The sequence below is a fragment of the Doryrhamphus excisus genome, linkage group LG17, assembly GCF_037039965.1.
Source record: "Doryrhamphus excisus strain RoL-2023G ecotype Guam linkage group LG17, RoL_Dexc_Guam_v1.1, whole genome shotgun sequence".
Lineage (NCBI taxonomy): Eukaryota > Metazoa > Chordata > Actinopteri > Syngnathiformes > Syngnathidae > Doryrhamphus > Doryrhamphus excisus.
The window spans coordinates 11,858,616-11,879,730 of NC_136373.1; the positions used below are offsets into that span (position 1 = coordinate 11,858,616).

At 46.9% G+C, this 21,115-nt stretch overlaps 1 pseudogene; it reads left to right on the top strand.

Moving 5' to 3' along the window:
- Nucleotides 1-4,437, top strand: LOC144901969 (E3 ubiquitin-protein ligase Mdm2-like; annotated as a pseudogene).
- Nucleotides 4,438-21,115: the final 16,678 nt, after the last annotated feature.

Here is a 21,115-nt window from a genome sequence, read left to right on the forward strand (position 1 = left end):
ATGGAGACCTCAGACGACCACAGACTGGTAAGGCAACGTGTGACCATGACTTACTGCTGGTCAACACTTGACTTAGGTGCTCACTATCACGCTGCTCGTTGTTCAGGTTCGACCCATGGAGAGCTTGTGTTCTTTGCTGCAGATGGCAGGAGCCACCAAAGATGTCTTCACCATGAAGGAGGTAGGGCATTATTTAGAGCGCTCGGAAGACAAAGTTCCCAACATCATGTCATGCTGAAATGTCTTCTTAGGTGATGTTCTACCTGGGTCAGTACATTATCCAGAAGCAGCTGTACGACCAGAAGCAACAGCACATCGTGCACTGCGGCTATGACGCACTGGGCCGCATGCTGGGTGTCGACAGCTTCTCTGTCAAAGAACCTCGGTGAGACACAGAGAACACTTGGTGATGAAGATGACATCAACGTTGGGTTTCAATCTTCCAGGGTTTTGTTTGCCATGATCACCAAGAACCTGGTGGCTGTGCCCATCCAAGGTAGGACTTCCTGAGCTGCTGAAGAGACACTCCATGGATTTCATGTCTTTGTGTCTTGTAGAGTTAGATGGACCCACTGCCAGCAGCCAGATGGAGCATTCAGATGTCCGCCACGTTCCACACCACTCTCACTCAGTGGAAGAAGTAGCTCATGATTGGCTTCTTAGTCCTGTCTTGTTGTGATTGCCATCCAATTAGGAAGCTGGAAGTCGATCCTCAACACCAAGAAGGAGGCGGAGGAGGAGCCTCAGAAGCAGCAGCACAGGTGAGTAAAGCCTGGATTACACGTCTGGGTGGTCACTATACCCTGGGGGGGCGCTGTTTCCCACAGCATGACCGCAGCAGTGGTGGGTTATTAGTTGGCTTGTTTGCTTCCTGTGAGCTAGCTCCAGCTCTGCTAGCAGCTTTGCTAGAAGGCGAGGGTGTATCTCACACAGGAAACATTAGCATGCAAGGGCAGACTGTCTGGACGTGACGTCCCCCAACCCAAGCCTTTGGATGGGCGGGCCCTCACTAAGCACCACCTCCTAACATGTCATGAAAGGATATGGCTAACCCCCCCATGACCTGCCCAGGCCCCTCCCACAGCATAGAGGAGGACAAGGAAGAGGACGCATCAGAGGAGGATGAGGAGGACAAGGAAGGTCCAAAGAGGAGGAGGTCAGACAGCTACTCCCTGACCTTTGATGGCAGCCTATCCTGGTGCGTGATTGGTGGGCTCGGAGGTGGGGGGGACAGACACAGCAGCCAATCATCAGACTCTCACAGTGCAGTGAGTACACACACACACACACCGTATGTGCTTTACTGAACCTGTGTGTGTGTGTAGTCTGGGAGGTCAGAGTTCACAGCTCCCCCTGACCCCAATTCCGACAGCTACAACTTCAGTGTGGAGATCGAGGTGGAGTCGAAGACGACTTGTCTGCAGACGACCAGGTGAGGACACGACGCTCTTTGGCGGCATAGAACCTTGACTGACGTTTGGATGGCGTCCAGGTGTACAAGGTCACCATCTTTGAGGGGGAAGACGATGACTCCTTTGAAGACACTGAGATCACAGAAGCTGTGGGTCTACACACACACACACATGCACAATGTCCTGGTGTGACGTTGTGTGTGTGTGTGTGTGTGTAGGATTACTGGCGCTGTGATAAATGTGATGGGTTGAGACCGCCTCTCCCCAGAAATTGCCTTCGCTGCTGGACATTGCGCCAGGATTGGCTGCAGGACACTTCCTGTCCTATCGCCCTGCCCCCAAAGCCAACGGACCAATCAGCTGTGAGAGATGCTGCAGGTGTGTTGAAGTCTGTTTGAGCAGAAATAAGTGATGGATGACCTTGGCTGATGGATAGATGTGTCATGAAGGTTATGATGCCAAGGATCATGAAGTTGATGTTCCGGATGGGAAGAGAGCAAAAAGTCTGGCTCTTCAGTCGCAGTGCCTCTCCGAGTCCGCCTCCTCTACTCCCAACTCCCAGGACCTCCTGTCCAGTTCCCAGCCGTCCTCGTCCTCCTGCTGTTCCAGGCAGGAGAAGCTGCGGACAAGCGGGTCCCAACTGTCCTCCTCTGACTCTCAGGAGCCTCCCCCATTACCCCCCATCGATCCTCCTCCCCTTCCTGTTTCTCCAGGTGATGTCCCCGAGCTGGAACGAAGCATGTCGGCCGAGTGGTGCCTCCTATTACTCCTATCTCTACTATCCCTACTGTCCCTACTATCCACTATCTCTTCTAGATCCACTATCCCTCCTATTTCTCCTATCCCCACTATCTCTACTATCCCTACTGTCTCTACAATCTACTATCCCTACTGTCTCTACAATCCGCTATCCCTACTGTCTCTACAATCCACTATCCCTACTGTCTCTACAATCCACTATCCCTACTGTCTCCACAATCCACTATCCCTACTATCCGCTATCCCGACTATTCCTACTATCCACTATCCCTACGATCCACTATCCTTACTATACCTCTTATCCCCTGGCCCTCCTATCCATGATCCCTATTCTCTCTACTGTCCCTCCTATCCCTACTGTCCACTATCCCTATTTGTACTATCCCAACTCTATCCACTATCCCTACTATCGCCACGATCCCTACTATCGCCATGATCCGTACTATCTCCACTATCCGTACTATCACTACTGTCCCTACAACCCACTATCCCTACTGTCCTTACTATCCGCTATCCATACTGTCCCTCCTATTACTCCTATCCCTACTCTCCCTCCTATTACTCCTATCCCTACTATCTCTACTATCCCTTCTAGATCCACTATCCCTACTATACACTATCCCTTTTATATCCACTATTCCTACTATCTCTACTATCCACTATCCCGACTGTCTCCACTATCACTACTGTCCCTACAATCCACTATCCCTACGATCTCCACTATCACTACTGTCCCTACTATCCGCTATCCATACTGTCCCTGCTATCCCTACTATTCGCTATCTTGACTATTCCTACTATCCACTATCCCTACGATCCACTATCCGCACTATACCTCTTATCCCCTGGCCCTCCTATCCACAATCCCTATTATTCCTACTATCCACGATCCCTACTATCACTTCTATCCACTTTCCTTACTATCCCTACTGTCCGTACTATCCCTCCTATCCCTCCTATCCCTTCTACCCACTATCCCGACTATCCGTACTATCCCTATCCATACTATCTCTCCTATTCCTCCTATCCCTACTATCTCTACTACCCCTACTATCCACTATCCCTTCTAGATCCACTATCCCTCCTATTTCTCCTATCCCTACTATCTCTACTGTCCCTACTATACACTATCCCTTCTAGATCCACTGTCCCTACTATACACTATCCCTTCTAGATCCACTGTCCCTACTATCTCTACTATCTACTATCCCTACTATATCCACTATCCCTACTATATCCACTATCCCTACTATATCCACTATCCCTACTATATCCACTATCCCTACTGTCCTTACAATCCACTATCCCTTCTATCCAATTTTCCTTCTATCCCTACTATCTGTACTATCCCTACTATCTGCACTATCCCTACTATCTGTACTATCCCTACTATCTGTACTATCCCTACTATCCGTACTATCCGTACTATCCGTACTATCCCTACTATCCGTACTATCCCGACTATCCACTATTCCTACCATCCCTTTTGTGTGTGTGTGTGTCGTCCAGCCATTGGGGCAGATAGTATTGTTGATCCAAATACCCTTACATGCTAGACAGATTTGCTCTGTGTCAGGAAAGGTGTAAGCTACACTTTCCCTGTACTATGAAATTTTATTTGCCGTTATTTGATGTTTTTGTTGTGCGAATTTGGAGCGGCCGGACCGGAGCAAGAAGAAACACAGACAAGAAGAAGAAGATGTTGATTGCCAGTTGCATTATCTGACTTTTCAGTTTATTTAACTTGTAATATTTGATTAATATGAACTTTTTGCGGCGGCACGGCGGTCGTGTGGTTAGCGAGCAGACGGCTAGGAGACCAGGGTTCAATTCCACCCTTGGCCAGCTCTGTGTGGAGTTTGCATGTTCTCCCCGTGCATGCGTGGGTTTTCTCCCGGTACTCCGGTTTCCTCCCACATTCCAAAAACATGCTAGGTTAATTGGCTACTCCAATTTGTCCATAGGTATGAATGTGAGTGTGAATGGTTGTTTGGCTATATGTGCCCTGTGATTGACTGGCGACCAGTCCAGGGTGTACCCTGCCTCTCGCCCGAAGACAGCTGGGATAGGCGCCTACCAGACTCATGCCTGGACCCGTGTGTCATCTGTTAGTCTGTTAGACCCAAAAACGGCTGCATCGTCCACGGGAGGACGGGACACCTCATGTCCTGCTACATCTGCGCCCGGAAGCTGAAGAAGAGGAACAAGCTGTGTCCCGTCTGCAGGCTTCCCATCCAGTCTGTGGTCCTCACCTACCTCAGCTGAGTCCCCCCCACCCCTCCAGTCCCCACCCTCAGTCCATATTGTCACAAGGACACGCCAAAGCACTTCATACCTGTTCACGTTAAGTGCAGCTGGTAAAACTTGGAAGTTCAGTTCCTGTTTAGCTGGTCAAGTTTATATATATATTATATAAATAGTTTGCTTCATATGATTTAAAAAGTGTTGTCATTGCCACATGGGTTCATGACCTGCTTGATGCTAGGTAAGATTATGAAGATAGGAAGAATTTAGCTGTAACCATATTTGGTCGTATTTCAGTGAACTGAACATATGTTGCCATGACAACATAAACTGTGATGTTAACTTTTGTCACTTTGAGGTGCAGGTCCAACCCTGTGTGCTCCAGCTCGTGTCAGTAGTGCTGGCTGGATGGTGTTGAACGCACTGGAGAAATCCAAGAACATGATTCTCACAGTGCTCCCAGGTTTCTCCAGGTGAGGGAGCGCTCTGTGCTGAAGGAAGATGACAGCGTCGTCCACCCCGGTGCCAGGTTGGTAGGCGAACTGAAGTGGGTCCATCAAAGGACCCACCAGGGGACGGAGATGGTCAAGGACCAGCCTCTCCAGGGTCTTCATCAGGTGGGTGCTTAATGCTGGAGCTGATGCCATCTGGTCCCGCCGCCTTCCTCGCCTTCCTCGGAATGGGCAGATGGCTGATCGAACCTGTTGAATAAATACTATCCCCTATCCCAACTATCCACTCTCCCGACTATCCCTACTGTAAGATGAGATTTCTTTTTGTGAAGATTTGTTTTATTTGACAGATGGTTTTATTTTATTCTATGACTTATTCAGACAAATGATTTAATTTCCTTAAAGGTGAAATTCAAATACCAGAGAGTTCAAGAGTATGTGCTACATAATTTGATGCACCTCCCCTTTAAGCTCAAGGATCGTTGAGATCACGGGATGTAAAGTGACCAATCGTTTTCGCTATGTTGAGAGTGCAAAGTTGTTGTTGTCGTCCTGACCATGAAGAGATTAAAGTAAGCGAGAAACGGAGAAAGGTTGTCCCCGTGCTTTCCTTAACCCACGCCCGTGAGTATTCCAGCTTATCAAGTTAAGGCAAGTGAAGGCAGCGTTACACTGGTGGCAGCGGCTTTGTGGAGTTTTTTTTCTCTTCGCCTCGTGGCTGTGGACTGCTCCTGCTAACGTGTAGCTAACGTTTGGATGGCGACTCGGTCTGTGTACCAGCGGGAAGAAAAGTGACTACTGGAACTGTTCATCAAGATACGTGCAAGTACATACGTTTGTGAGTAACACAGCTAGACGTCGTGGATGGAACTGTGCTTTTTCCTGCTCTCTGTGGATTTTGGCGCTGCTCATGTGTGTCGCCGATGAACCTGTCTGCCTGAGACGGATGGTAAAGTCGTTCACCCATTTCTGTGGTTACTACAGCTTTCAAGTGGAACTGCCTGGCTCTTAGAAGCTAAGACAATTCAGAAACATGTGCCCATTTTGAACTTTGCTGCATTTTTGCGAGTTTTAAAAGTACATGCTGTAACTTAAGAAGCTATTGTCATGATCCATTCTCCCCATGCTATTTTCCTCCTGGTGAGTCTCTCCCTCTGTTTTGCCTGGCCAGCCAACCCCACACCCAGCTCCCTCAACACACACTCTGCACACCTGCAGCCAATGATTACCTGCCCTGCCTGCTCTACATAAGCCTCCCCACTCAGTGCCTCTTGTCGGATCGTCTGCAAGCCTGCACGAAGCTCTGCTCTCTGTTTCAGCCCACAGCTCGACTCTGACTCCAGAACCAGAACCTGACCTGCCCTGACCACGATCTCCGCCTGACCCCTGCCGGTACCTTTGCCTTGTCCTGACCACCTGCCACAACGACCTGACCTGCCCTGACCACGATCTCCGCCTGACCCCTGCCTGTGCCTCTGCCGAATAAAGACTCGTTCCTGATCTCTGCTGGAGCTTCAATAAACATCTTGAACTGTGACGCTCGTGTGGTCCTCGTTCTGTCTGATCCCTGACAGTACGATCCGACCAACATGGACCCAGCGCGCAGTTCTCCCAGCAGAGGATCCGAAATACCCTCCGCTATGCAACGCCTGGAATCCACTGAGGGAAAGGTGAGCCGCATGGCTGCTGACATGTCCTCTCTGCTTCAGCTCAGCCAGCAACAACAGCAGCAGATTCAGCAACAACAACAGCAATTGGCTGAGATCGCTAATCTGCTCTCCAACCAGCCACCGCCTGCTGCACCTACCCCACATCAGTCTGATCCGAACATGTCTGATTCTGTTGCTCCATTCTTCACCACCACTGCTCCAGAACCCAAGGTCGGCAACCCTGAACGCTTTGATGGTGATCCTGCACAGGTTCGGGCATTCCTTACCAGCTGTCGACTACAGTTTGCTCTGCAACCTAGAACCTTCGCTACGGAGGGAGCGAGGGTGGCTTTTGCAATCACACATCTGACTGGCCGTGCACGACTCTGGGGAACGGCTGAATTTGAACGCCAGACAGCTGTGTGCTCTTCCTTCAACCTGTTCGCTGAGGAGATGCTGAAGGTCTTCGACTTGGGATCGTCTACAGATGAAGCATCACAGGCTCTGATGACGATCCGTCAAGGTCGAAGGTCAGTGGCAGACTACTCAATCGACTTCCGAACCCTGGCGAGACGCAGTTCTTGGAATATGGAGGCCTTGGTGGATGTCTTCCTCCATAGCCTGGCAGACTACTTGAAGGACGAGCTGGTTTCCCATGATCGACCTTCCACCCTGGATGAAGCAATCGCCCTAGCTGTCCGCATTGACCGCAGGATCCAGACCCGCCGTCAAGAGAGAGGGCGCCAGACTCTTCGTGATCGCCGATCTCTGACCACGCACTCAACCTCTGCGTCTGCTGATCACGTTGAACCCATGGAGATCGGTCGTGCCTCGCTCTCTCCCGAAGAGCGCCAACATCGCTTCGACTTCAACCTGTGCCTGTACTGCGGAGGAGAAGGGCATCGTTTCGCCACTTGTCCAGTAAAAGACGGGGCTCACCGGAAGTAGGAGGGGTCCGGCTGAGCCCAACAAACCTGCAACCCTCCAACTTCAGTAAACCTCTTTTCAAAGTTTCTCTTCACTCTCCCAATGTAACCAACACCCTGTCCGCTCTGATAGACTCTGGTGCTGAAGCTAACCTGATGGACACTGATTTAGCTTGCCAGTTGGGAGTTGAGAGTCGCCCCTTACCCGAACCCATTCCCGTCCGCGCTCTGGATGGCCATCTTCTGGGCACCATCACCAGTATCACCTCACCCATTTCCATGATGATCTCAGGCAACCACCGTGAGACAATCAGCTTCCACCTACTTCGCTCACCTAATCAACCTCTCATCCTAGGCTCCCCTTGGCTCCGCCTGCACAATCCTCACCTTGATTGGGTCTCTGGAACCATCAAGGAATGGGGTGAGAGATGCTATCAGACCTGTTTACACTCTGCCTCACTGCACCGCTGCCCAGTCCCACCTGCTTCCGCTATTGACGTTTCTAACGTTCCTGAGTGCTATCACGATCTACGCGAGGTTTTTAACAAATCCAAAGCCATGTCCCTGCCACCACACCGTCCCTATGACTGTTCCATTGACCTCCTCCCAGGTACCACTCCACCCAAGGGCCGTCTGTATTCTTTGTCTGCTCCTGAACGAAAGGCTATGGACGATTACATTAGTAACTCCTTGTCTGCTGGGATCATTCGCCCTTCTTCCTCTCCAGCCGGTGCCGGATTCTTCTTCGTGGGGAAGAAAGATGGCTCACTTCGACCCTGCATCGATTACCGTGGACTGAATGACATCACAGTCAAGAACCGGTACCCTTTGCCTCTTTTGACCTCTGCTTTTGAGCTACTCCAGGGAGCCACCATCTTCACAAAATTGGATCTCAGGAACGCCTACCACCTTGTCCGAGTCCGAGAGGGGGATGAATGGAAGACGGCCTTCAACACCCCATCCGGCCACTATGAGTACCTGGTCATGCCATTTGGCCTCACCAACGCTCCAGCTGTGTTCCAGGCCCTGGTGAATGACGTGTTGCGAGACATGCTGAATAAGTTTGTTTTCGTTTACCTGGATGATATTTTGATTTTTTCCAAGGATATGTCCGAACACGTCTGCCATGTTCAGCGGGTCCTCCGCCGCCTCCTGGAGAACTCCCTCTATGTCAAGGCGGAGAAATGCGAGTTTCACGTCAAGTCAGCAACCTTCCTGGGGTTCATCGTGGCGGATGGCAGTATCCAGATGGACCCAGCGAAGGTCTCGGCGGTGACAGACTGGCCTGTTCCGGAGAACAGAAAGAAGTTGCAGCAGTTTCTGGGGTTCGCCAACTTCTATCGGAGATTCATCCGGAACTACAGCACAGTCGCTGCTCCTTTGACTGCACTGACCAGTACCAAGCAGCCCTTCGCTTGGACCCCAGAGGCTGACAAGGCCTTTGCCACCCTGAAGGACCGGTTCACCTCAGCTCCCATCTTCCAGATGCCGGATGCTGACCAACAATTCGTCGTGGAGGTGGATGCGTCTGATGTAGGAGTCGGGGCTGTCCTCTCTCAACGGGCAGGTGATGACAATAAAGTACATCCTTGTGCGTTCTTTTCCCGTCGACTGTCCCCTGCAGAACGCAATTATGACATTGGCAACCGTGAGCTGCTAGCGGTCAAGCTAGCCTTGGAGGAGTGGCGCCACTGGCTGGAGGGAACCACAGTCCCATTCCTGGTATGGACCGATCACAAAAATCTGGAGTACATCCGCTCTGCTAAACGCCTGAACCCAAGGCAGTCCCGCTGGGCTTTATTCTTCACCCGTTTTAACTTCACTCTGTCATATCGTCCTGGTTCACGTAACACCAAACCAGATGCTCTTTCCCGCCAGTTCCAGATTGATGACACACATTCCACAGAGCCTGCCCCAATCCTGCCTGATCCCTGCATGGTAGCAGTTCTGACCTGGGAGGTGGAGGAACAGGTTCGACGGGCCCTCCAAGATCAGCCCGGTCCTAGTGCGTGCCCTGACGGCCTGCTCTTTGTCCCAGAAAATCTTCGATCCCAGGTCATACAATGGGGTCATGACTCCCGTTTTGCCTGCCACCCTGGCTCCGCTCGCACCAACCATCTCCTCACTCAGCGCTTCTGGTGGCCTTCTATGAAGAGGGATGTCAAAGAATTTGTGCGAGCGTGTCCAACCTGCAACCAAAACAAGTCCACCAACCAGCCTCCTGCCGGACTACTCCAGCCTCTGCCTGTGCCCACTCGTCCCTGGTCCCATGTCTCTTTGGATTTTGTCACAGGCCTGCCTGCATCTAACGGTATGACAGTCATTCTTACAGTTGTTGACAGATTCAGTAAAATGGCACACTTCATTCCGCTACCTAAATTACCATCTGCCAAAGAGACTGCACAGTTGGTCATTGACCATGTTTTTCGCATTCATGGATTGCCAAGAGACGTTGTCTCAGACCGAGGGCCACAATTCACCTCCACTTTCTGTAAGGAGTTCTGCCATCTCCTAGGAGCTACTGTGAGCCTAACCTCTGGTTTCCACCCTCAATCTAACGGCCAATCTGAGAGGGCTAATCAGGAGCTAGGAAAAGCACTGAGGTGCATGGCCTCTCGCAAACCTCAAGCCTGGACACAACAGTTGACATGGATCGAATATGCCCATAACTCCCTCATCTCTTCTGCTACTGGCATGTCACCCTTCATGTGTGTCTATGGCTACCAGCCACCTGTGTTTTCCAGTCAGGAAGAAGAGGCCACCTGTCCATCTGCCCAGGCCAATGCACGCAGATGCCGCCGAACCTGGTCCCGAGCCCGTGCTACACTCCTCAAGTCGGTCAGCAGCTATACCACCAGTGCCAACCGCAGGAGAGCCCCAGCACCATCATACCGGGTTGGCCAGAAGGTGTGGCTGATGGCCAAGGATCTGCCTCTTCGGGTGGAGTCGAAGAAGCTGGCTCCTCGCTACCTTGGTCCCTTCCCCATCCAAAGGGTCATCAGTCCGTCGGCAGTCCGACTTCAACTTCCCCGATCCATGAAGGTACACCCAACTTTCCATGTTTCTAGAGTGAAACCTTTCCAGGAGAGTCCACTGGTCCGCCCGACACCTGCTCCCCCTCCTCCTCGTCTCATCAATGGAGATCCTGTCTACACCGTCCGGCGCTTGCTCCGCTCCAGACGATGGGGTCGAGGCATTCACTACCTCGTCGATTGGGAGGGCTACGGTCCAGAGGAGAGGAGCTGGGTGCCATCGAACAGGATCCTGGACCGAACTCTCATTAGAGAATTCCATCAGCAGCATCCTGACCAGCCTGCCGTTCGACGGGGCCGCCCACCTCGCCAGGCCACCCAGCCAAGACCACCTGAACCCCAATAGTCTGCAGCCGACTCTGACCTGTCAGAGGAATTCTAGCACACCACCAGCTTTGGGGACTTCAGGAGCCGTCCCTTGAGGGGGGGGTTCTGTCATGATCCATTCTCCCCATGCTATTTTCCTCCTGGTGAGTCTCTCCCTCTGTTTTGCCTGGCCAGCCAACCCCACACCCAGCTCCCTCAACACACACTCTGCACACCTGCAGCCAATGATTACCTGCCCTGCCTGCTCTACATAAGCCTCCCCACTCAGTGCCTCTTGTCGGATCGTCTGCAAGCCTGCACGAAGCTCTGCTCTCTGTTTCAGCCCACAGCTCGACTCTGACTCCAGAACCAGAACCTGACCTGCCCTGACCACGATCTCCGCCTGACCCCTGCCGGTACCTTTGCCTTGTCCTGACCACCTGCCACAACGACCTGACCTGCCCTGACCACGATCTCCGCCTGACCCCTGCCTGTGCCTCTGCCGAATAAAGACTCGTTCCTGATCTCTGCTGGAGCTTCAATAAACATCTTGAACTGTGACGCTCGTGTGGTCCTCGTTCTGTCTGATCCCTGACAGCTATGGCCAGTAACAATTCTTTTTGGAATGAACTGCCTTTTCATCCTGGTCCTACCCATGTCATACCACAGTATTGTAAGGGAGATTCCCCCCATATTTTCATGGGAGATGGAAAAGAGGATTTTTCTAAATGGTGCAGACGCTTTGAGGTTGCTGTGGAAGCTACTCCGAATTATGATGCAGACAGTTTGGCTAAACTGCTGCCCACACGCCTGGGTGGCGCTGCTTTTAGTTACTGGGATAGCCTGTCTGATGCAGTAAAATCTGATTATGCTGCGGTGAAAGACAAACTAAAAACTGTTTTTGGACAAACTACTTACCTGTCTACTTTTCAAAGTTATGTCAATGCTCGCACTCGCCAACCTGGTGAGGCCCTCCCAGTTTTTGCTGCTGACATTAGCCGATTAGTGGAGGAAGCTTTTCCCACATATGGACAAAATGCTAAGGATGGAGAAAAATTCAGACGCTTCATTGCTGGAATTGAACCGTATCTTCAGTTGCGTTGTCATGAACAGGGTGTGAAGACACTGGATACCGCTCTTCAGTTTGCACTACAGATTGAGGCTGCCCATCATGCTAGCAAGGTGTCAGGTTTAAACCCCAACACTTGTAAAAAACACTGCCTGTACAAAAGAAGACGCAGAGAGATGAGTTTCTTTTACTTGCAAGGAGAGTGATCAGGAACCGTTCAGTAACAATTCGCCACCTCACTCTGAAGCAGCTCCTGCCCTCTTGCCTTTTTATTGAAGGAAGGCCCTGGTTACAATCAGGTTTCTGAGGGAAGGGGGGTTTAATTATTCCAGTTGAAACCAGTTTCTTCGCACAACATGTTATCAATAATGTGTGGATATCTCATCCTTGGCATGTGATTCTCTGGGGACACACACACACACACATACACCTTGAGGTCATATCTACTTCTGACCCGTGCCTATGTCCCACGAGGGTGTTAAAACTATCTGCTGAGGAATGTTCTGTCATGTTCTGTTTTCCCTTAATCATGATGTACACCACAAGTGCAGGCGTCACAGCGTTAATCTTACATTGTCATGTGAGTGATATGAAGCACATGTACAGCGTTAATCTTACTTTGTTATTTGAGTGATACGAAATGTTTGTAGGTCAAAAAGAAAAATAGGTCATAAGAATATAGTAAAAATAGAATAACTTTATGTACAATTCTTCCAACATTTCCCTCCTGTTTATTCATTTTGCAATATATTCTCCCATCCTCCGTTGACCTCTTCTTTTTAGATTTTCAGTCCTGGCAAGTCCGAAAAATGCCATGATGTTTCATCATTTATCTCTTCAGTTTCGGTGTCTTCATTGTCGCTGTCTTCTTGGGGCTCCCCTTTTGGAGTAAGGAGCGCATATATTTCTGACACCTCTTGCTTAATTGGTTGGATAGCAGTGGTGATTAGCCTGGTGCACAAAAACTCTAATGCAGGGAATGCAACACCAGGGTGTGCACCACCAGCAAATCGATGATTCAAAACCTGCTGCTATCTGGTTGACTAATTTGTATTTATCAGGGACTCCTCTCGGAACTCCAATACTGTCTATGTAGGTGGGATCATTTTATCCCACCCTGACACTGATCTCTTTGATTCTGGGTTTGAATGTTATGTCTACCATCTCTATTGATTGACACTGAATATCCTTCAATCTTCCTAATTTGATTCCAACACCTGTTCTGTTTATGCATGAGAAGTTTCCTATAGCTACCTTTTTAGAAAATACTGGTTTTTGTTTTTCAGTGGAAGTAAGAGGATAGACCTTATCCCATTGTGAACAATTTTTTTTTTTTTTTTTCTTTCTTATGCAATGGTTTTATTCATTACTTCGATCAGACAATCTATTCCCATAGTTGAAGGCACTACTTGTAACAGTGGTCTGGCTCCCATACATACTACATAATCTCCTTGGATTTGACATATTTGCTGCCTGTTCCACTAGCAGCAGCCAGTTATTGCTTTGTTGTGAAATGCCCGTAGTGGCATGAAACCAATCATCTGTATTTCGAATTACGGCTATTTTAACTCCAGCGTGACGTGTGTAGTTATTTGTGATTGGCAGTTCAACAGGGGTCATGGTTTTATTTTCACAAATAATTATAGGAAAGTAGGGATCTGCCCCAGAAGAGTAGGCCCATAAAAGGAAACCCCAACACAGGGTATTTAAAATAGTGCCCAATGGTTGGTCATATGGGTTGAGTTTAGCTGAGCTAAAAGCAAATGTCATACTTAATATGGCCCCATGTTTCTTTAACATAGTAATTTCATTATGGAAATGCCTGGCTTCTAATGTGGTACCAGGTGCCCAATAATCACCTTCCTGTGTGGTAATCAATGTGTCCCAACTTAAATCTAACACGTGTCCAGTAACATACCACCAATAACTAGCATATGTCTCCCCTGACACCTGACGTCTGTTTGTAAATCCTTTCAATGATGATATGGGTATTTGGAGTTCGGTAGTCGAATTTGGGGCTATGGTCATACATCTGGAGTTGTTGTATGCCCACCTAATTATCCAAGGTGTTTTAAGGGTCCCCACCCTTCTTTTCTGCATGTTAAGATTTTTTTTATTTTTATTTTTTCCATAGTGGCAGTGACATCACTATTATTGCTCCGATCAGTCCTCCTACTGCTGCTAATTAATTATTTTTATTTTTTATTTTTTTATTTTTATGCGTCTGAGTGATCATCTTACCAGCAGGCTTGCAACCCCTCCTAATAACGCAACAGAGTTGTGGACAATCTTCACCGGTTTGAGACGACTGCAAACTAGAATTACAGCCCCCTTTGTAGCCGGACTTCCTCTGAAGGTTGTTGAGGAGCTACAAATCTACAGCAGATACCACCATGCTATTATCATGACGCAAACAGGTATAGTTAGGGTAAATACTAAGATGGAGATGGATAATTTAGTCATAGTTTATCACTGTAAATTTTTTCTGGAATACCATAGCGTGGAATTATGTCTTTGCATAGAGCTTTAGCTACTGTTAGTGCATCTGGATGTTTTGTAGGAAACAGTTCTATCCATTTTGAAAATGAGTCTATTATCACTAAACAGATTTTTTTCCCTTCACTGTTGTTGAGTTCAATGAAGTCCATGTGTATTTCTTGAAATAAGTATTGTGGTTCTTTGAAATTGGCCACGCCGAGGTCGCAAGCTGCCCTGGGCATTGTGTTTTGCACACGTTAAACACGCTCTACAAAAATTTTCTTTTTTGAATAAGAATTCAATCCCTACGTAGTAAAGTGGGTGTTAATAGCACACTATTGTGCCACAGCACATCCCTCCTGTTGAGACATGTGTAAAACCATGGCTCAAAATAGCGTCCCACTTATGCAATTTTTTGGCAAGATTGTTTTATTATCTGTCGACATATTAACATTTTTGTCCAGGGTTGCTTTATTCCTTAGCCAGTGGTCAATTTCTTGCTTTGGACTCTGTTGTTGCATGTCTGCCAGGATCTCAAAGTGTACTTGTAATAATTTATTTATTTATTTATTTTTTTCTGTGTTAAGATGGTTCAGTTCCTTTAGTGTCGCTTGTTTTACCATTTTATCAGCGAACATATTTCCTAAAAATATTGGATCCGTATTATTAGTATGTGCCGTGCATTTACGTACATACAGCAATTTGTTTTAGTAATTGCACTGCTTCTAGTAATGCTGTTAATAATCATGCATGAGTTACTGGTTTTCCCGTTTATGTTATCATACCTCTGTTTTGACAATATTGTGCAAAGATATGTACTGTTCAATAATCATATTGGCTATCAGTATAAATTGTCACCTTTTGACCTTTCATTAATTTGCATGCTTCTGTAAGCGCTATGACTGCATAGCCTGTTATTGTTTTTCCCAAATATATATATTTTTTTTCTTTGAAGAACCATCTACAAAAATCACCCCTTTTTGTTAGTGTCTGATCTAATAAGTCTGGTCTACACTTTGCAGTTTGTGTTGTTAGCTCATAACAATCATGTGGTTGGCCTTCCTCAGGGAATGGTAGAAGGGTAGCTGGGTTGAGCGTGGTGCATCGCTCAAGTGTTAAATGTGGTTTAGCTTCATTTAAGATTGCTTGTTTTCTGTCTGTTAGAATGGTTCGCCCTTGTCCTGTCAACTGATGGCCTAAATACTTCACTGATTGCTTACAAAATTGTAGTTTGTCTTTACTCACTTTATGGCCTTCTTTCGCTAAATGGTGCAATAAGGTTATTGTCTTCTTCACATGACTTCCTATCTGGTGATGCTAGTAGGATGTCATCTACATATAATAATTTCTGGCTTCCATTTGGGGGTTCAAACGTGGACATACTGGCCATCATTGCTCGTGAATAAATTGTCGGGCTTTCACAATATTCTTGTGGTATATATATATATATATATATATTATTTATTTATTTATTCCTCTTTTCTGCAAACGTAAATGCGAACCTGAACTTTCTTTTTTTCTGTTTGAATGGAGAAGAATGCCTGATGTGAACCATGTGACATCTGTTGGTAAAGAATTTAACAATGTGTGTGGGTCAGGCACACAAGGTGCTCTCGCCACCACAGCTTGATTTACAACTTGTCCTGTATCATTCTCCATCCCACAGAGAGTGGCACTTTTCTCACTGGGAAAATAGGGATATTACATGGTGGGTTATCGCATTCTACTAAGACTTTAGCTTTTAACAAATCTTCTATTGATGGTTTTATTCCTTCATATGTATTTAGTTTTATTTTTTTATTTTTATTTTTTTGGTGTACTTGTACTTATACTATTGGTTCATCATTTGGTTCTGGTTGTATTTGTTAAGACAAGCCTAGTCGTGCTGAATATAGCTTTTGGTTCCTTTTGTACTGGCCTTTGACACAATCACGGGCGAAGTGACCTTCACCGCAATTCCAACATCCAACCTTGTTGGGATAGTTTTGTATATTCTGTCTACCTGTTCCTCTACCTCTTCCTCCAAATCTTCTCCGAGTTGGCATAACCCTTCTTTCGTTACCTTCCTTTTGTATATAAAATGTGTCTGAGTCTTTCTCCTTCATTACTTTTTCTTCATCTTTCTGATACTCATGAAGTAAAATTTCCCTTACTATCTTATAACTCTTCTTTTTTACAACCTTCACTTTCTGCTCCATCTGTTCTTTTTCTTTCTGCTGTCTCTCCTTCTCCTGCTTTTTCTTTTCTTCTCTTTCCTGCCTTGCCCTTCTTTCACCTTCCTCTCGCTGTCCTGCTATTTTCATCCAGACTTGTGTCTGCTCATAGCCTTCTTTTTTCATTTTCATCTCGTTTTGCTTACATTTCTTTTTTATGTTTTGTTGTAACTCCCTAATACATGCCGTAGATAATTTTCCGTTGAATTTGTGCTGTTTTATCCAATAATATAGGGGTTCTACTGCTAGACTATCCTCTTTTTCAACTACCTTCCAGTCCTTGCACGAGAGTTCTTCAAGGACTTTTTGTTTTTCTTTACTTTGTCCCTTCCCCATTTTGAACTAAATTTGGACCCAGTGGTTCTTAACACCTGTCGTGTTCTAACACTGGGGTTATTTTCAACAAGATGGTGATCAACAACCTTTTGTGGTAAAATTCTCTTCAACCTTTTCAGGTGGAATTTTCTTGCCTACAAGCATCCACAAAGGCTCACCATTTGCTTCTTGTTGGTTTGGTATAAAACACAGTTACCTAGTGGTAATTGTATTTTCATTCATACATTCACATTCACACTTCGCGCGTCTTTATTTTTCCAGCCCAGAGGACTCCGCCATCCTATAGAGTTTAACTAGTCTGTTTCAACTAGGGGAGTCTACCCTCCACGGAATTTAACTGTCGGACCTGATAGAGTCTAGAATTGTCAGGGTTTGTACTTCTTCTTCTTTTTATACTTTTTCTCTATTTCTACTTTTCTTCTTCTTCTAACCTGCAGGGTTTGTCTTCTACTTTGCTTTTTCTTACATTCATCCCTTTTAAACAAAATTTGTACTCACAGTCTCTGTGTCTCTGGATTTCCTTCAACCTTCGGATCCCAGCCCGCAAGTGAGGGACCAGTCCCGGAAAGGGTCTGAATGCTGTGGCCACAGTCTTGCCTGGATCTCGCTTGCCCGCTGGGATCGTCAGGTGTCTTGGAATCCGGCTCGAAGGACCAATAAAATGTCAGGTTTAAACCCCAACACTTGTAAAAAACACTGCCTGTACAAAAGAAGACACAGAGAGATGAGTTTCTTTTACTTGCAAGGAGAGTGATCAGGAACCGTTCAGTAACAATTCGCCACCTCACTCTGAAGCAGCTCCTGCCCTCTTGCCTTTTTATTGAAGGAAGGCCCTGGTTACAATCAGGTTTCTGAGGGAAGGGGGGTTTAATTATTCCAGTTGAAACCAGTTTCTTCGCACAACATGTTATCAATAATGTGTGGATATCTCATCCTTGGCATGTGATTCTCTGGGGACACACACACACACATACACCTTGAGGTCATATCTACTTCTGACCCGTGCCTATGTCCCACGAGGGTGTTAAAACTATCTGCTGAGGAATGTTCTGTCATGTTCTGTTTTCCCTTAATCATGATGTACACCACAAGTGCAGGCGTCACAGCGTTAATCTTACATTGTTATGTGAGTGATATGAAGCACATGTACAGCGTTAATCTTACTTTGAAATGTTTGTAGGTCAAAAAGAAAAATAGGTCATAAGAATATAGTAAAAATAGGTCATAAGAATATAGTAAAAATAGAATAACTTTATGTACAATTATTCCAACACAAGGTGTTTTCACCTCTGAACACTGTGCCAAATTTTTCTCAGTCCCCTTTCTCACCTGCTGTTCCTTCCTTCATGCCCACTCACCCTCCTGCATCTTCAACTGCTCTTGGTGTTTGCTCTGCCACCTCAAGTGACTTCCAGAAAATGCAGAGAACACTGGAGAGACTTTCAGAAAAAGTGGAACATTTACAATTAGAGGTGCAACGGCAACAAAATGACATACGACACGACTCACCAGATTACAGATCTCGTCAGTGGCGCCCTACTCCTGATGGTGACAGATGCAACAGCCGTCACTATTCCCCAAACAGACACGGCTACAGAGATTCATCCTACGGTAGATACTCATCACGTGACACCTCCTACAGACCTCCAAGGCATGAAAGAGACCGGTGCGACAGAAGGGATTCCTACACTCGTTCTGGATCAGCAGAGCGCCATGCACGTGGCTACAGCCCATCATTTAAAGACTACACACGCCGTGGCTGCTCTCCTGAATGCAGTGAGGACAGACGTCCCTCTCTTCGCTCTCCTGAACGCCGTGAGGAAAGACGTCCCTCTCATCGCTCTCCAAGTCCTGGACATGTGAGGTTCCATTCTCCTTCTTACCTCAGCTCGAACAAAGGTAAACTACAAGTAGTTGACAATGAGGGCCAATTGCCAGCTACTACCTTCAACCAGGCCCACAAGGACAGTAATTCCCCATCTATTGACTTTACCAGAGACAGTTTATCTGAGGTTGATGTGTCAAAACGATATGTGTCAGTTGTTATTGAGGACACGGTTGTACATGCTTTTGTTGACTCAGGTGCAGATGTTTGTCATCAGTGAAGATTTTAGAATGTCTGTAACTGCTCTTCACAAAAAGCCCATCATCAAACAATTTGCTCCTCTCACTGCTGTTACAGGTGACCCTCTTGACTCAGTTCGTTTAATCTCAGTCAATCTAAGTGTTGCCCACAAGCCAATGACACATACTCTACAAGTTGTTAGAAACAGCACGAAACCACTGATCTTGGGCTGGGATTTTCTGGTTGCTAATGGCATTATTGTTAACACCCGCAACATGACTCTCATTCTTGATGACAACGTAGTGCCACTGGTTAGCCCACACCAGTATGTCCCTAAACTAACCAATGTTACAGTTTCTTCTACAGTGACAGTTCCAGCCATGTCAGAGATGGTCATCCCTGCTAAACTTGATGTGCCACTTAAGGGACTCATACCTCACAACTATGTAGGTGTGTTTGAACCACACTACACTAATCAAACATCTACTGGCTTTGCATGGACTGTAGCTAAAGCTGAACAAGGTTCCATCCATGTGAAAATAGCAAACCCCTCCAGCGTGGCAGTCATGTTACATGAGGGCACTCAGATAGGGACTTTTCATTCTACATCTGACAAAGACTACGACAAATATACTGTGATGCAACATTCTGTTTGTAATATTAACATTCAGATGCCTTTGACATCCAAACACACTATGCTGCCTAATGTTGTAAACCCTGACCTCACAAGTGTTCAACAAAAGACACTGAGTGACACTTTAAACTCATTCTCTGATGTATTCAGTCAACACCCACATGACTATGGCAGGACACACTTGGTCACACACAAAATCCAAACCAGCTGTGACAGACCCATCTCACAAAGGGCTTACCGTACCTCTCCTTCCATGAAAACGGAAATTCATCGTCAGGTGGAGGAGCTTAAAGCTCAAGATCTCATTGAGGACAGTACAAGCCCCTGGGACAGCCCAGTGGTCATGGTGAAAAAGAAAGACGGCACCTACAGATTTTGTGTTGATTTCCGAAAGCTAAACTCTGTCACGATCACTGATGCACATCCTCTTCCACGAGTGGATGATAGTTTGGATGCACTATCTGGCTCTCAGTTTTTCTCTACCATGGACATGTCGAGCGGATACTGGCAAGTTGAAATGGATCCTGCTGACAGACCCAAAACAGCTTTTACCACAGGTGATGGCCTCTACCAGTTTAAAGTGATGCCCATGGGTCTGAAGAACTCACCGTCAACATTTCAGAGATTAATGGAGCTTGTGTTAAGAGGCCTTCACTGGACAAAATGTGTCATTTATCTTGATGACATCATCTGTATGGGGAAGGACTTTGACGATCATCTTCAAAACTTGACGGACATTCTCACACGCTTCAGACAAGCAGGACTGAAACTTAATTCAAAGAAATGTGACTTTGCTAAATCTGCAGTCAAATACATGGGACACATAGTTTCACGGGATGGACTGGCACTGGACCCAGTCAACAGCCATCGTATTCGTGAATGGCCTGTCCCGAGATCACCTACTGAGGTCCGAGCATTTCTTGGATTGTGTTCATATTATAGACGTTTTGTTCACAAGTATGCATTTATTGCTCATCCTCTTCACAGACTCACACAAAAACTTGTGCCATTTGACTGGACTGAAGAATGTTCCCTGGCATTCCAGACATTAAAGGATGCACTCACATCCCCTCCAATAATGGCATTTCCAAACTTTCATCAGCCTTTCATTCTCAGCACAGATGCATCTAACTATGCAGTCGGCTCAGTGCTCTCACAGATTCAGAATGGTAAGGAACGAGTTGTAGCATATGCAAGTCATCTTCTGACTCGCACAGAGAAAAAGTGGTCTACATATGACAAAGAATTCTGGGCCATAGTCTGGTCTGTTAGACACTTCAGACACTACTTGAGTTGTAATCCATTCACAACCATCACTGATCACCGTCCACTCCTCAGTCTACGCAAACTTGATGTCACACACGACCCTACAGGTCGAAGAGGTCGTTGGGCATTGGAGTTGGACCCCTATCAATGGACAATAATACACAAGGAAGGAAAGAAACACACAAATGCTGATGCTATGTCACGGATTCCCCTCGCCGGACAAGACCCAGTGGATCTGGAAGAAACAGCATCTCCTTCCCAACACAACCACTCC